Here is a 15,812-nt window from a genome sequence, read left to right as displayed (position 1 = left end):
TTTATGGGGACCATTCCTATTCAAACCGCCATAGAAAGTACCGTAATTCTTTTAAATGTTAATATTGATTTTTGAGATGAACCTTGTTGGAAATGTAGAGGAAGGCTAGAGAGCATCTGTCTGGAAATGTCTGTAGGATGCATGCATCTATCTGAAGTATGGACACAGCAACTGTTACAGAGTCTTTGGTTCTATGGTATTTGTGCCATGGGGAGATTTCTAATCTCCTAAGGACATTTGGGTAACAAATGGGCTATTTTTTTTTTCCACCAACAGTTGTGATGGAAGGGATGGAATTTACTATTTAGAATCTCTGAGCAAGTGAGGTTCTGTTGATGGGAAAGCTAATGTACCTTGCAGTATTGAAGTCTGAATTAGCTTAAGTGACTTAGGTCAGCCATTGTGCCTGTGAAGATATGAACAGCGTCTCCAGTTAGTCACAGTCACAGGCTGAAGTAGAGAATTCATTTTGTTACAACTGCCTCGCTAGGTTTGGAGTGTAGACTGAGTTAAGGCACAAGAGAAAGAGGCAAAGGCCATGCTCTCCACCAATCCACACACAAGTCCACAACGGCACTTCATTTCCTACAATATATTTTTTAATGAAAAATGCCAACTAAGGACCAGGCATGGTGGTGCATACAATTAATTACAGTGGGAAGCAGGGGTAGGCAGGTCTTTGTGAGTTCCTAGGCTACATAGTGAGTTCCAGGGCTACATAGAGAGACCCTGCCCCCTAACATCAGTTGATTAATGATTTAAGGCTGAAGCAGGGGGATTGTGAGATCAGCCTGTACATTCAAATAAAAAGCCAACCAATGCCAAATTATTTTGTTCTAATCCACTTTAGAAAGTCCTTGTCTGCACCTTATATTAGAATAAGTGGGCAAAATGGAAATTCTTTCAGTATCTGTGTGCAACCTGGATTTGTACATTGTTCTTCATGTAAAAGAAAATAGAAACAAAGCATTTAGCTACAACAAAGATGCAAACCCATAATGATCTCTATCAGCAAATGTCAGCATCTGTTACAAAATTCAGCTATGACATATAGTGCCCTGGCTAAGGAGGATCTTCTCATTTGGGTGTTTTCTGGTCCTATTTCTGCCCCATTTTGCCAGAGCAGACTTAGATCTTGATATCTTGAGATAAATCTAGGTGTCTTGAGAATGATTTGTGTGTTGGTGTGTTCTTGGGCAGAATACCTTTAAGTCATACTGAAAGTAAGTAAAAAGCCATATTGGTCACTGTGATGGTTAGGTTTTTCTTTTCTTTTCTTTTTTTGTTCTCTGTCTCTGTCTCTGTCTGTCTCTGTCTCTGTCTCTCTCTGTGTCTCTGTCTCTGTCTGTCTGTCTCTCTCTCTCTCTCTCTCTTGTTTTTTTGAGACAGAAAGTCTCTGTGTAGCCTTGGCTGTCCTGGAACTCACTCTGTAGACCAGGCTGCCCTCAAACTCACAGAGATCCACCCACCTGCCTCTTCCTCCCATGTGCTGGGATTAAAGGCCACTGCCGCCGCCACAGGCAATGGTTAGGTTTTTTTGCTTTTTGTTTTGATTTTTTGAGACAGGGTTTCTCTGTGTAGCTTTGGATGTCCTGGACTCACTTTGTAGACCAGGCTGGCCTTGAACTCACTTGACACAGTCTAAAATGGACTGGAAAGAATGTCTTAATAAAGGATTGTCTTTATTTGGTTGGCCTGTGGCAATTCGTCTAGGATTGCCATGATTATATTAACTGATGAGAGAAGACAGCCTAAAAGTGAGCGCCACCAGTCCCTTGAGTTGGATCCTGGGCTGTATAGTGGAGGAGAAAACGAGCTGAGTCAAGGAAACATGGCACATGTCAGTTCTCTCTTTGTTTTCATCTCTGTGTGAGTATCTGTGACTTGCTCCTGTCTCCTTCCTCACAGTGATGAACTATAACCTTAACTTCCCTACAAGGACTCTAACCTTGAACTGTGTGGTGAGTAAACTCTCTCTTAGAGGTTTTGTTGTTGTTGTAGTAGTATTTTGTCACCCAGAAATGAAACGAAACCGTAACAGCTACATAGTGATATCATTAATAGAAAGACAGTTTACGTCCAGAATTGGATCAAATCTCATATTTCCAGCATTTTCATGTTCTTTTTGCTTTGGTCACTGTAAGAGAAAGCACATGTCCCTCAACTTTGTGTTCACTGTCATACTATAAACCATCTGAATTTTATATTATATAGATAATTTTTATTTTGTAAATGATTCCACAGGTAGACCATCATATGTGTGACTAGACTGTATTAATTTCTTTTTTAAAATAAAATTTATTATAAAATAATTTACAAGTAAAATAAACATCATACGCCAAAATTAACCAAGCCTAAAGTCTATACATCTCAACAAATCATGTACTTAGAAAAGTCATTCTGAAGCTTCACACTGCAGTTTATCCTTTCATTATTGAATATATTTTTTTATGAACTTATGTACCACCAAACCTGAAAAATCCATAGCAGAACTGAAAAACCAATGAGCTTCATCTCCTGTTGCAGAGCTCATGTTCATTACCGGCATGCAGCTCCTCCTCACCGGCTGGTGTTTAGTCCTTCTTGTTCCCTTTTCTACCTGCTATACTGTACCCAACATATAGTTATTTACACATATGCACATATTTACACATATGCACATATAACACTACACATATTACCTTTATGTACATAATTAAACATTGAACAAAGCAGAAGAGTATTATTATAAAGGAGGAGTATTGAGCATTAGCATACCCTCTTTCTTTTCATTCATTCTCCGCCCCTTCTTCCTTTCTCTGCACTTCCACAGCTACATTTCCCATGAGTGGATTACCTAATATCTGCCCAAATTGCATATCTTTGCTGACATTGAAATTTCTAGAATGCAGGACATTATATTTAAAAGAAAAAAAATCTAAAAGAAACAACCCTTGCTCATTCGTGGCTGACCTAAGCAATGGAGCTCAGTGCCGTGCCTTCCGAATGCGCTCCGTGTACGTAGCATCTTGACAGGTTTGCTGAGCTCATCTTAACATGGCTAGGATCCTCTCTCCCAGACTCCCTCAGTGTAGTTGCCAGACTGTTTAAGTGGAGTCCCCTTCAGAACAACATTTATCATCTTCACTCAAATGAACCCACCAATCTCAGCTCAGTGCAGTGATTGAGACTAAAGGGAACGTTCATAAAAAGAACTTCCTTCAAAGTTAAGCCATCTGTACAGACAGTAGATTAGGAAACTAATTGCTCTAGCTTTACAAAAATAAGACTTCTTGATTTTAGGAAAGTCATGGGCTTCTGGTAATGGTTATTGCATATAAACTGACAGATTTGACAAATCCTGGTTTTTATTTATTCAAAGATTTATGAAACAAAACTGTTTTCACTATTACTATTTTGTTGACTTTGAGAGGTATATTTTTTGTTCACATCATATAAAATCTTTTTGTAAACTAAAGCAAACTATTGAGTGGTGTATTTTGTCAACACCATGCAAAAATAATCAGTAAATTTAGGTGAATGAAGGAAGTGGCTTATCACTTCTTTGGTGAACTTATTGGCTTATTTGAATTATTTCACCAATTTGGCCAGTAATATGAGTTCACTGATTTCGGAACAAATAGTCAATAGTCAGAACACTTCTTAGTTGATTAGTTGGAGCACATCATTAACAGGAGAGAATGATGCTGATGTGATGCTTCTCACATATTAAAACATCCAGCTTCCTGGATGGACTGGAAGGACTGAGGAAAGAGGTACCATCTCTTATATCTCAGCCTCTTCCTGATGGAGAGCATGGAGAGCTAGAGACAGAATGAAGTAACTACAATTAACCAGAAGTGAATATGGCATGTAGGAGGGTGGATACCTGGATGACCATCGCTGACCCAGGTTTCCTGCTTCTCTGTGTAGTTCCTAGAGTAACAAGGGTTGGGAGAATTTCCCCCAGAATATCCTGGGCTTTCCGTGTATCCTTTATAGAAGGAGGATTCTTGAAACATTTTAGCCCAACCACACAGCTCTGTGGGGCAAACACTCAGCATGGACTGAGTCCTGTGGCTGTGCTGAAAAAAGGGGTAGGCCCTGGGTTTCTTTGCTGAGTCTCGAGAGTCCTGCTTTCCATGAATCCTATATTTCTTCTCATCCTTCTATCTTCAAGTCACAAAGTAGCATGGCAGGAGCTGGCAAGGGAATGCTTTGTCTCTCTCAATCCTGGCAATCTGGTTTATGCAAAATCTCTGGCAGCTGGTTTTGTGCAAATGCCTTGGTCGACCTAGAACCCTACTCTAATCCTGAGGAGGCACTTTGAGGATTCTTCTACCAGTGACTGCTGCACGACCATCTACTTAGTGGACAAGGCTGCACAGACAATAAGAAGGCCTATAACTTCCGACTGGAGATTCCTGCATTAGTCACCCCTCCCCTGACAACTCCCTAGCATTTAGCTTCACCAGGCACTTACATCTTCCTCCTGACTAAAAAATGGGGCTTGGGCCTTCCCAAAACATCTTAGTATTTCTTTTAGCTAATGTCACATGAGAATATGTGGGGCCATCGTGTCCATAATATTTAAAAAGAAGGAACCTTTTTTTTTTTTTTTTTGCCTTCTGGGATGCCTGTTAACCTGTGAGATTCACAATGGAAAAGTCATTTCCTATGGTGCCACTTATTCAGGAGGCTACTTTATTCAGTGTGAGGGACCGAATCCACTGGCTGAAATGAAAGCATGGCAGAAGGCTAAAATTTTCACTCTTTAAAAAATAATTTATTTAATTTTATCTTGTGTGCATTAGTGTGAAGGTGTCAGATCCCTTGGAACTGGAGTTATAGACAGTGGTAAGCTGTCATGTAGGTGCTGGGAATTGAACCTGGGTCCGTTGGAAGAGCAGACAATGCTCTTAACTACTGAGATATCTCTCCAGGCCCAATTTTTTCAATCCTATCCTTCCAACCAGCAGATAATTGTCCAAATTTAGTGTTTTCCTTCCTCTGCAAAGCTCTTACTTGGGTTGTAATGACTGATGACAAAGAAAGTAGTTAGAAGTTCTTGTATTCACACTTGGCAAATATAACGCAAGTGTCCCATTTGGTGCCAACAGTCAATTTCACCCAGCCAAGAGTCACTCAATAAGGGAGTCTCACTTGAGAGTCTGTCCAGATCACATTGATTTGTGGGCATGCCAATGTGGAGTCACCTTGATTGTTAATTGATGTAGGATGGCTCAGCTCACTGTGGGCGGCACCATTTCCTGTGCTGGTGATTCTGGGATGTATTATAAGAAGTCCAGCTAAACATGAACCTATAAGTGAGCCAAGAAGCAGCACTCATCCATGGTTTCTGTTTCAAGTTCTGGTTTGAGTTCTTGTCCTGACATCCCTCAATGATGGACCATGACCTGGACATATAAGCCAGACAAACCCTTTCCTGCTCAAGTGTGTGTTGACTAGTGTGTGCTATCACAGAAATAGAAAGGGCATTAGAACAATACTATTCCTCAGTGAAAGCTGAGCTAGTGTTTAGTTTCACCAGACCCCTGCATCTTCTTGCTGCCTTCCGTTCATTAGACATTTCTCTCTCCTCTGCGTGTCAGACACTGTACGAGAAGTGCAGAGCTTAGCTGGAGAGATGACATAGGGACAAATAATTAAATAGCAGCAGGCAATTATTTAAAAAAGTGTGCCGAAAAGATCCTGTGAAAACAGAGAGCAGAGGAAGGACCACTGAGGCTGTGTGGAGTCTTCTACAGAGGAGGCATTGTGTGAGTTCAGTCTCAAAAAGGGTTGGGACAGAGTAACCTTCCACAGAGCCATGAGCATCTTGGAAAACAGGAAGATGACTTATGTGTGTATGTGCTGCTACTAGCTTTCCTTTGGCAAGATGAGCTAGGGAGGGGAGGTGAGAAGCAAATGAGACAGAAACTTGGGAAGAGCAAGTGTGGGCTTTATAGCCCTGCTCTAAAGGCCTGCGACTTCCTGCCTGTACGACCTGGTGTGAAAGTCTCAGTCTCAGTTTCCCCACAGGTTAACAAAGTGTGAAATATGAACCATGCCTATCCCTGTTTTGATCATTAATAGCATGGGACTGCAACAATGACTTGGTTTGGATGTGCTCTCCACAGGCGAGTATGAAAACATCAGGGCTGGGGAGATGGCTCTGTGGGCAAAGAGCTTGCAGCGCAGGCAAGAGTCCCTGAGCTCCATACCCTAGCATGCATGTATAAGCAGCAGGTATGGTAGTGTATGCCTGTAATCCCTGCATGGGGGAGGTCGAGGCAGCTCCTTGGAGCTTGCTGGCTATCTTTAGCCCAGAAGACGAGCTCCAGGTTTGATGGGTTACCCTGTCTCAAGATGTAAGATAGACGGTGATCAGAGAAGACTCTGCCAGGTTTGCCCTCTTGCCCCTCTCTCCCAAACACACAAACATGGACATGTAAACACACATATACAGAAAGGATGGACAAAAGGAGGAAGAGGGAGAGAGAGAGAGAGAGAGAGAGAGAGAGAGAGAGAGAGAGAGAGAGAGAGAGAGAGAATTTAAGAAGAAAAGAAAAATGTCATTACTTTTATAGAGTTGACAGGGAAATGTCCCCTATAGATAGACTCAAGCATTTGAGCACTTGGTTCCAGGTGGAGTGGAATCATGAAACTTCTATGGCGTGCAGCCTTGCTGGCGGAGGTATGCGACTAGGGGCAGGCTTTGAGAGCTTATATAGCCTTGCTTCACTTCGAGAGTTTCCTATTTGCAGTTGAGGATGTGGATCTCACAGCTGCCAGCTCCAGCTACCTGCTGCCATGCATCCCCTGCGATGATTGGCTGGCTTTCTGAAGCTGTGAATGCAAATAGACTCTTCCTTTTGTTTGTGGCAGAAGCAAGTGCCAGAGAGTGGGCGGTTGTTGTAAAGAACTGATACGGAACACCAACAGCCCAGGCCTTAATGTCAACAACTAGTAAGTGGGACCTCATGAGGCTGAGACGCTTCTGTAAGGCAGGAGACACTATCGACAGAACAAAGTGACAGCCTACAGACTGGGAAAAGATCTTCACTGACCTTACATCTGACAAAGGTCTAATATCCAAAATATATAAGGAACTCAAGAAATTAAACACCACCAAACCAAATAGCCCAATTGGGAAATGGGGCTCAGAACTAAGCAGAGAATTCTCAACAGAGGAATATCAAATGGCTGAGAAACACTTAAAGAAATGCTCAATGTCCTTAGTCATCAGAGAAATGCAAATCAAAACGACACTGAGATTCCATCTTACATGCATCAGAATGGCTAAGATGAAAAATTCAAGTGACACCACATACTGGCGAGGATGTGGAGAAAGAGAAACACTCCTTCATTGCTGGTGGGAATGCAAACTAGTACAACCACCTTGGAAATCTATCTGGCGCTTTCTCAGAAAAATGGGAATAGGGTTTCCTCAAGACCCAGTTATTCCACTCCTTGGAATATACCCAGAAGTTGCTCCATCACACAACAGGGACATATGCTCAACCATGTCCATAGCTGCTTTATACATAATAGCCAGAACATGGAAACAGCCTAAGTGTCCCTCAGTAGAAGAATGGATAAAGAAACTGTGGTATATTTACACTATGGAATACTATTCAGCTATTAAAAACAAGGAATTCCCAAAATTTGTGGACAAATGGATTGAACTAGAAAGGATCATAATGAGTGAGTTCACCCAGAAGCAAAAAGAGTCAAATGATATGTACTCACATCGAGACACTAGCCCAAGGGATATGTCCTATGAAAGTCTTAGCTTACCAGGAAAGTGGGTCAGAGGGAAAGACATACTATTGGGACTTTAGGTGAGAGAAGCATGGGAGAATGGGGAAATAGAAGGACCCAGAGGGTCCTAGAAACCTACAAGAAGAACATTTTGATGGGCGGATCTGGGTCCAGGGGTCCTGCTCAAACTATGGCACCAGCCAAGGACAATAAAGGCAGTAAACTTCGACCCCCTACCCAGATCTAGATGATGGACAGGACATTCTCCACCGTTGAGTGGAGAGTGGGGTCTGACTTTCACACGAACTCTGGTGCCCCATTTTTGACCACGTCCCCTTGATGGGGAGGCCTGGTGGCACTCAGAGGAAGGATAACAGGCTACATATGCCCCCTATAAGCATATACAGGGGGAGGAGGTCCCTCTCAGTCATAGACATACGGGAGGGGAGTAGGGGAAAGCAAGAGGGAGGGAGGAATAGGAGGATGCAAGGGATGGGCTAACAGTTGAGATGTAATATGAATAAATCAATAAAATATTAAAAAAAAAGAAAAAGAAAAGAACTGAGACACTGTTTTGGGGAGGAATGTGGAAGGTTTGGGGACTTTGGGCTAGGAAAGCATTTGAATACTGACAGCAGAGCTTAACAAGCCATTGTAGCAGGAGTGCGTTAAGCAGCAGTTTTGGGAGTAAGGTAGAATGCAAGGCCCAGATCAAGAGGTTTCAGAGGAAAGCAAGGACTTTGCCAGCAATTAGGCTAGAGGCCATTCTTGCTAGTTTGGCAAGAAATCTGGCTCTATCTGCCTTTGTCCTAAGAATACTTCTACCTTAGGTAGGGTCTCTGTTGCTCTGAAGAGACACATACCCATGGTGACTCTTATACAGAAGAACACTTAATTGATTCTGGCTTACAGTTTCAGGGGTTTTAGCCCATTGTTATTGTGGCAGGAAGCACACCAACTTGGTGCTGGAGAAGGAGCTGAGGGTTTTACATCTGGATCTTCAGGCAGCAGGAAGAGACTGCTACATGGCAATAGGAGCATCTGAGACCTCAAAGCCCACTCTCAATGACACACCCACTCCATCAAATCCACACCTTTTAGTAGCATCACCCTATGAGTCTATGGGGCCATTTCATTCAAACTACCACATTGCCCAAGGCTATATTAAAAAGTAATGGGTCACTTTTTTTGGCAGAGGGACTTTCAGGACAGTGTAGCAGTGAGCCCATGGTATAAATGTTACCGATAATTCTTAGGGAGATCTACAGTGAAAAAGAGCAAGTGGGGCAGAAAGAAATACAAAATGTATAGTTCGAGGGAAAGAGTGTTAATGTGAAGAAGCTTACTATCACAGCCAAGGCGTGTGTTGAAAGAAACCTGTGGAGGAGGTTTGCACCACTAATGAGAGGCCTCCTTTCTGCACTGGAATTGTTAGGAGGGGTTTTAGGAAAAGTTCCTTCCCCTCCCCCCATCCCTGGCCGCAACCCAGAAGAACTTTCAACTTATAAAATCAGGAGGTCTTAAGGGATGCCTTGCTTCTATAATGCTGCAGCCAATGTGGTCCAAAGGTCCATCCCAAGTGGGCAGCCAGACCTGGCAGTACTGTCCACACACTGCTATTGGCTTTGGAAGCACAAACGATGCAACGGTGAGGCTGTAGAGGATTCTTCCTCCATGATTTCAGACAGATGCTGCCGAGGCCAGGAAATGTGTGGAAGGAGAGTCCCTGCATAAAGGCCACAAGGAGGGTTGGAGGCCTCAAGAGCTGTTGAGTGAAGCTGCAAAGGTAAAGCCTGGTTTGTGGTAGAGACCTAAGATGTCTGAGATGCCAGACCCATGAGACATCTGCCAAGGACAGCCACATTCAGGGAGTGCTGTGTGGTCTCCAATGAACGTGGAAAGAGAGAGAAGGGCATGGGATTTCTCTACAGTTAGTAAAGGTAGGAAGAGCCACCCTACATGTGAACGTGTCACTCTGTTGGTTGGGGTCCCGGACTGAAAGAAAAGGAGAAGGCGAGCTGAGCACAGGCATCCTTCACTCTGTGCTTCCTGCTGTGGGTACGATGTGGCCTGACTTTTCCAACCTTGGCATCACCTGTCGTCATGCCTCCCTTGCTATGCTGGCCTGTAGTTCTGGGACCTGTGAGCCAAAAGAAACCCCTGTCCCCTAAAGTTGTTTTTGTCATTTATTTTATGCATCTGTAAGAGAAGTAACTAATGCATCTGACTGGAGTGAAATAAATGTTTCCTAAGCATTATTTGAGGTACCATAGTTTGGATATATGTTCTTCAAAGGCCCATGTGCTAAAAGCAGATAGTTGACATTTGGTTACCCAGTTCCTATAGTGTAAGCCAGTCTAATAAATCCTCTTTAAATATATATATATATATATATATATTCAGTGTATTGGTTCTTTTCCTCTTTAGTATCCTAGTACAGAATCTATGGAAACCTGGGGATTTTGTGTGTGGCAGGGAGCAACAGTATTAGAGAGCAGCAACGTCAATGGACAAGTGAGGTCTAGGAGTAGAGTGAGGGATGGTACATGGATGACCAAGGGACACAATGACAAACAAAGGTTTCAGTTGGGACGTAGGTGATGTCTGTGACATGTGTGGCACGGAGTTGAAGGATGCAAGGCAGAGAATGTAAACCCATGGACTTGGATCACAATGAAACTGGAATCTGAGGCGAAGCTGATAGCAAATGACTGAAGACATCCGTAGACTGACTGGGCATTGTGTAGGGGTCAGGGTTTAGTGTAAGAAGACAAGCAAGCCGATGCTTAGAATTCTGTGTGATACAGTAATTCACCCTGTGGTAAGACAGACAGAAAATGGCTCGCGCAGCAAGGGGGAATCAGGTCTCCTCATCCAGAAGGAAGGAAGAACACTGGGGAGGGGATGTTCAACCAGGGGCGCAACAGGATGTGAGCTCTGAGCTGCGGAGGGGCTGGGTTAGATTTGCTAGGGAGTGTTGGGATGGGGCATAGACCAGAAGAACACCTTGGAACACCATGTTAGTACCTAGAGGAGGCAGAGAAGGAAGTATTGGGTCAGGGAAAAAGAGCAGAAAAATAAAACAAGTCATCCTGGGGCATCTTAAATGCCCAGGGCATACTCAACTGATGAAAGAGAGAGAGAGAGGGAGGGAGGGAGGAAGGAAGGGAGGGAGGGAGGGAGGAAGGAAGGAAAATGAGAGAGAGAGAGAGAGAGAGAGAGAGAGAGAGAGAGAGAGAGAGAGATAGTATGAGTCCAAATTTCTCTTTTCTCTTTCATCCCTTATCACCATTCCATCTTGTCCATCTGTAAGAAGGGAGGTTTGAGGTAGGCAGACCTCAAAGCTCTCTCCTGATCTGGGGTGCCCTCTGATTCTCTGACATTGCAAAGCTGTCTTTCTTCTTTGGACTATGTTGTATAATTAGCCTGATTAAATTACTTATTTATATAAAACCTTTATGTATTTAGTGTGTGTGTGTGTGTCTGCATATGTGTGTACGTGTGCATGTCAGATGACAGGACAAGTTTGTGGGTTTGGTTCTCTTTCTCTGCTTTTCTCTAAGTTTTGAGGATTCAACTTAGATTGCCAGGACTGGTTTTTAAGCAGTCACCTTCACCCACAGAGCCATCTTGTTGGCCCTCATGCTGAACAATTTCTTCTGTTACTCATTATCATCTAATTGGAAGTGTTATGACCCAGAGGAGGTAATTCACATCCTCATGGGGACTGGCTTACTCTGGGGCACACTCAGTTCATACCCTTGAGAGCACTTCCTCATCCTATCTCCCCAGGGATTCCATCCAATGGTCAAGACATTGGCTGCCTGGAGTGGGAGGGACACACAAATATTTATAAAGGTCATGTTGGAAAATATTCTAAAACCATTGAACTGCAAAACATGTGTTTAGCATTTATGATGCTGGGAATGGAAGATCCGTTTATCCGTCCTTATTCTCTCTGGAGTTTAGCTGACTCCTTATACCGTTGGGGGAACTTCTGGATAGGAATGAATGACAAGGGCCTGATCACAAGGGGCTTTCAACCCCCTTCCTGTGACTCGATGTTGGTTGGATTGGATTCTTAAAGAAACAGTCCAACTCACAGCACCGCTGAAGCATGAACTATGTCAGCTGCCTTTGCAAACTTCCTAAATCGCTGGGGGTCAGAGGTGGTGACTTACCAATTGCCAGAGTCTGAGTCCTGGTGTGGTTTAGAGGATCTGCTGGGAGGTATAACTTTAGTAGTAGCTCCAGAGTGTCAGAAAGATGCTGTAAGTCTCCTTGTCACTGCATGCTGCAGTTTACTTCCCGGGTGAAACGGCAGCAAGATTCTATGTGGAAGAGGGCCTGTTCTGTGCTTACAAGTAGACTCCAATAGGCTAAGCTCGATTCTGACTCTGTGTGGAAGCTGGTCTTCTGGATGTGAACTGTATCTGCACATCAGCCGGGTTCATTGGATGTGTGTTGCATCTCGCAGGCATGTTGTTTCTCTCTGGACTGCTTCTAGGTTCTAGTACCTTTCTTATGCAGCTGAAAGGGTCTTCCTGCTGTATCATAGACATCCAGATGATGTTCGGAGAGTTCCAGGGTAGGGGTGATGGTTTATAGTGACCGTCAGCTCAACAGGATCTAGGAGATCTCGGAGACCAATCTCCGAGGTAACATCTGGGAGAAATTATGTAGGTTGGGCTAATTGAGGCAGGAAGACTGACCCTAAATGTAGGTGGCCAGGTGAAAGCAAAGTGAGCATGGATATGTGGCGCTCTCTGCTTCCTGACTGTGTATGCTGCCGCACAGTCCCTGGCATGGTGAACTCCCCCTCGAACTGTGAACGGAAACAAACCCTTTCTCACTTCAATTGCTCTTGTCAGGTATTTTCTCCCAGCAACAAAACTAGTAATTAGTCCAGTAGGCTTCCCAACCCCCGGATAATCGGAGGTATCTCCAAAGACTGCTCCACGGCAATTTTCCCCATAGTGTACTGAAACGCATTTACTTGGTGTTTTGAGCTATGCTTCTCTTTCTCTCTTCTCTCCTGATCACTTTTCTTCACTCTTGTCTGCACTCAGCTCTTGTGGCTCACTTCTTTCGTTTGTAAGCTTACTGCTGTCTGTGAGCTGAAGTTGAGTATGTCAAATGCCAGCGTTCAGGATGGCATATCAGAATACACAAGCTGGGTGGCTTACACAAGACGGAAAGGTATTTCCTCATATCTCTGAAGACTAGAAAGTTGTTAAATGAAGGTGGTCCCAGATTCAGTGTGTTGTGAGGGGGTTCTGTCCTGGTTCATACACAGCCTTCTTTTCTTTCTTTTTCTCTTTCTTTCTTTCTTTTTTTTTTTTTTTTTTTTTTTGAGTCAGGGTTTCTCTGTGTAGCCTTGGCTTTCCTGGACTTGCTTTGTAGACCAGGCTGGCCTCGAACTCACAGAGTACCCACCTGCCTCTGCCTCCCGAGTGCAGGGATTGAAGGCGTGTGCCACCACCACCCAGCTTCATACACAGTCTTTCTTACTATGTCCTTGGATGGACAGAGGGCAAGGCAGCCATCTCTCTGGGATTCCTGTTATAAGGACACACATCCAACTCCCAGGGGCTTTCTCATGACCTCATTACCATCCCGAGGCCCCACTTTCAAATACCATCACACTGGGCATTAAGGTTTCAACAGAGGGACCTTTGGGAAACATAAACATGTGGCTATTCAGCACCAGATTGGGCCAAGAGCTCTGCAGAATTGGCAAAGCCAGCCTCGTACAGCTCTGGTTTCTATGCATGCCTTCATCCTGTCTCCATCACCCAATCAAAACTTAATTTTATGTCCCATATGTGAATAGTATTTCATAAAGAAGCTTTCTCTACTGTGTGTCTGGAGCAATAGTACATTCTTTAGATTACACGCTCATTCTTGGAGCTTCACAAAAAATTATTCACATATTAAAAGGCTTTAGGAAGTCCTGTGGCCTAGAAACTTGTCTAATTTGAGTTAAGCATTTCCAAACAAAACAAAACACAAACTTCTTCTTCTTATTATTATTATTTTAACCAGACAATCTGTTTTTTTTTCTCTCTCCAGTAAGGTTTATTTAAATTCTCAAATGAAGCCACATGATTTGAGAACATTAAACTTGCTTCCTGGCCCTGTTGACTGAAGGTATCAACCGTCCATGCATGGGCATTCCTGAGGCCCCCTAGACCCTCCTCACCACAGAGTCTGTGAGGAGAGTGAAGAGCTGTGGCAGGCCTTGTTGCCTTTGTTTATCTTGCATTAATGTCCAGTCTTTTACTGATAACATCTTAAATTTCTGGGAAAATCAAACTTCAGGAGCTGAGTTGTGCTCCTCCAACATTCACATGCTAGAATCCTTAGGACCCCAGAAAGTGACAGTATACAGAGGCAGACCCAATGAGAGGCAAGTTAAAGCAAGGCCGGCATAGTAGAGTCTGACATAACTTGGTCCTCTTTAGAGGTTAGGAGACCAATGCACAGACCATGTGAAGTCCCAGGGCAAAGACGATCATGGCCAAGCCAAGAGGAAGGGCTCCTGATAAGCCAACTCGAGTGACATTTAGAGCTCAAGCATGTAGCTTCCAGCATCACGAGGAAATAGGTATTTGGTGTTAAATTACCTGGTTTGTGGTACCTTGGTTTGATGGCCATCATAAATTAGTATATCAGATCAAAGTGAGGCTGATGCCATTGCGTAGTCTGGTCCCTAAGTAGATATTAGGTGGCTATGAGTCAGCTATTATTATAGCCACCGTGTCTGGCTATGGTTTACCAATGAGAACTAAGCCAATGAAATCCATTTTTTTTCATTTCCCTTTGTGTGTGTGTGTGTGTGTGTGTGTGTGTGTGTGTGGAGAGAGAGAGAGAGAGAGAGAGAGAGAGAGAGAGAGAGAGAGAGAGAGAGAGAGAGAGAGAGAAGGAGAGAAGGAGAGAGAGAGAGAGAGAGAGATATCTGTGTGTGAGAGTGCAGGCACACAGATACCATGGCAGGTATATGGAGGTTGGAGGAGCAACCTCAGGTGTTAGGCCTTGCCTTCCGCCTGGTTTGAAGCAGGGTATCTTATTTACCGTTGTGTTTACCAGGCTAGATGGCTTGTCAGCTTCTGATTATTCCCTTGTCTTTGCCTCCCATCTCACTGTCGTAACATGGGGGACACAGATGAGCATACTTGCATGTGGCTTTGTTAGGATCTAAACTCAGGTCCTCACAATTGTGTGGCCAATGCTTTAAGGACCCACTGAACCATATCCCCAGCCCTATCTCCATTTTAATGTTTTAAAAATTATAAATCTATTCAAAACAAAACAATCACCTCCACCTTCACTGATGTGGCTGACCACATCCTCCACCAAAGCCGCCTCTGAACAGGAACACCATTGTTGAGTGAACTCCAGTCTTGGCCTTCTTCTCAGCATCATGGGGCACAGAGCTCCTTCTCAGTGTCTCCCTCAACCTTCCTTCATGAATGTTCTAGGTTTCCTACCCTCTGGTCCTTTGAGCCCACCCTCCACTCTTAGGATGGCTGATGCACAGGGTGGCAGGCACAATTTTGGGAGGCTGATGACATAATGGCAGAGATATTGGATGGCCTTCTTGGTAAGGTACCAGTGGAAATGTCTCCAGGTGAGCTGCTCCTTCTTGTAGCCTTGAGACTGGAGAGTCTGCATGGTCTTCACAACATGAAGGTTGAGTACATCCTTATCTGCCAGCTTTGCGTGTTTGGGAATGTGGACATCTATTTTCCCCTACCATCACTCCCTACTTAAAAAGGGAGTTCATAGATGGCAATCTGCTTCTTCTTGGGAATCAACATCTGGGGCACGGGGCTAAGGCCAGAAAGGAAAAGGCACATGCCCCCACTCCGTATTTTCTTGTACCACTAGAGAGAGGCATCGTCATTCTCCCAATGTGTATGATGTGACTTGGGTAGGAAGCTACTGGCAGCCATCCGGACACCACATAGAGAAGCAATTTCCTGAGAACAGAGCCAAAATAGTCAGGCAAATGAGAGCAATGGACTAAGATTGCCTATTTTCTGGGTACCCAATTTTAGTCATGCCTG

General features: G+C 43.9%; 1 pseudogene; it reads right to left on the bottom strand.

Annotated features, from left to right (window-relative positions):
- Positions 1-15,070: 15,070 nt before the first annotated feature.
- On the bottom strand, positions 15,071-15,563 carry LOC127187008 (40S ribosomal protein S10-like; annotated as a pseudogene).
- Positions 15,564-15,812: the final 249 nt, after the last annotated feature.

The sequence above is a fragment of the Acomys russatus genome, chromosome 3, assembly GCF_903995435.1.
Source record: "Acomys russatus chromosome 3, mAcoRus1.1, whole genome shotgun sequence".
NCBI classification, from domain to species: domain Eukaryota; kingdom Metazoa; phylum Chordata; class Mammalia; order Rodentia; family Muridae; genus Acomys; species Acomys russatus.
The sequence above is the reverse complement of the archived record's forward strand: the minus strand, read 5'-3'. Positions and strand labels throughout refer to the sequence as shown.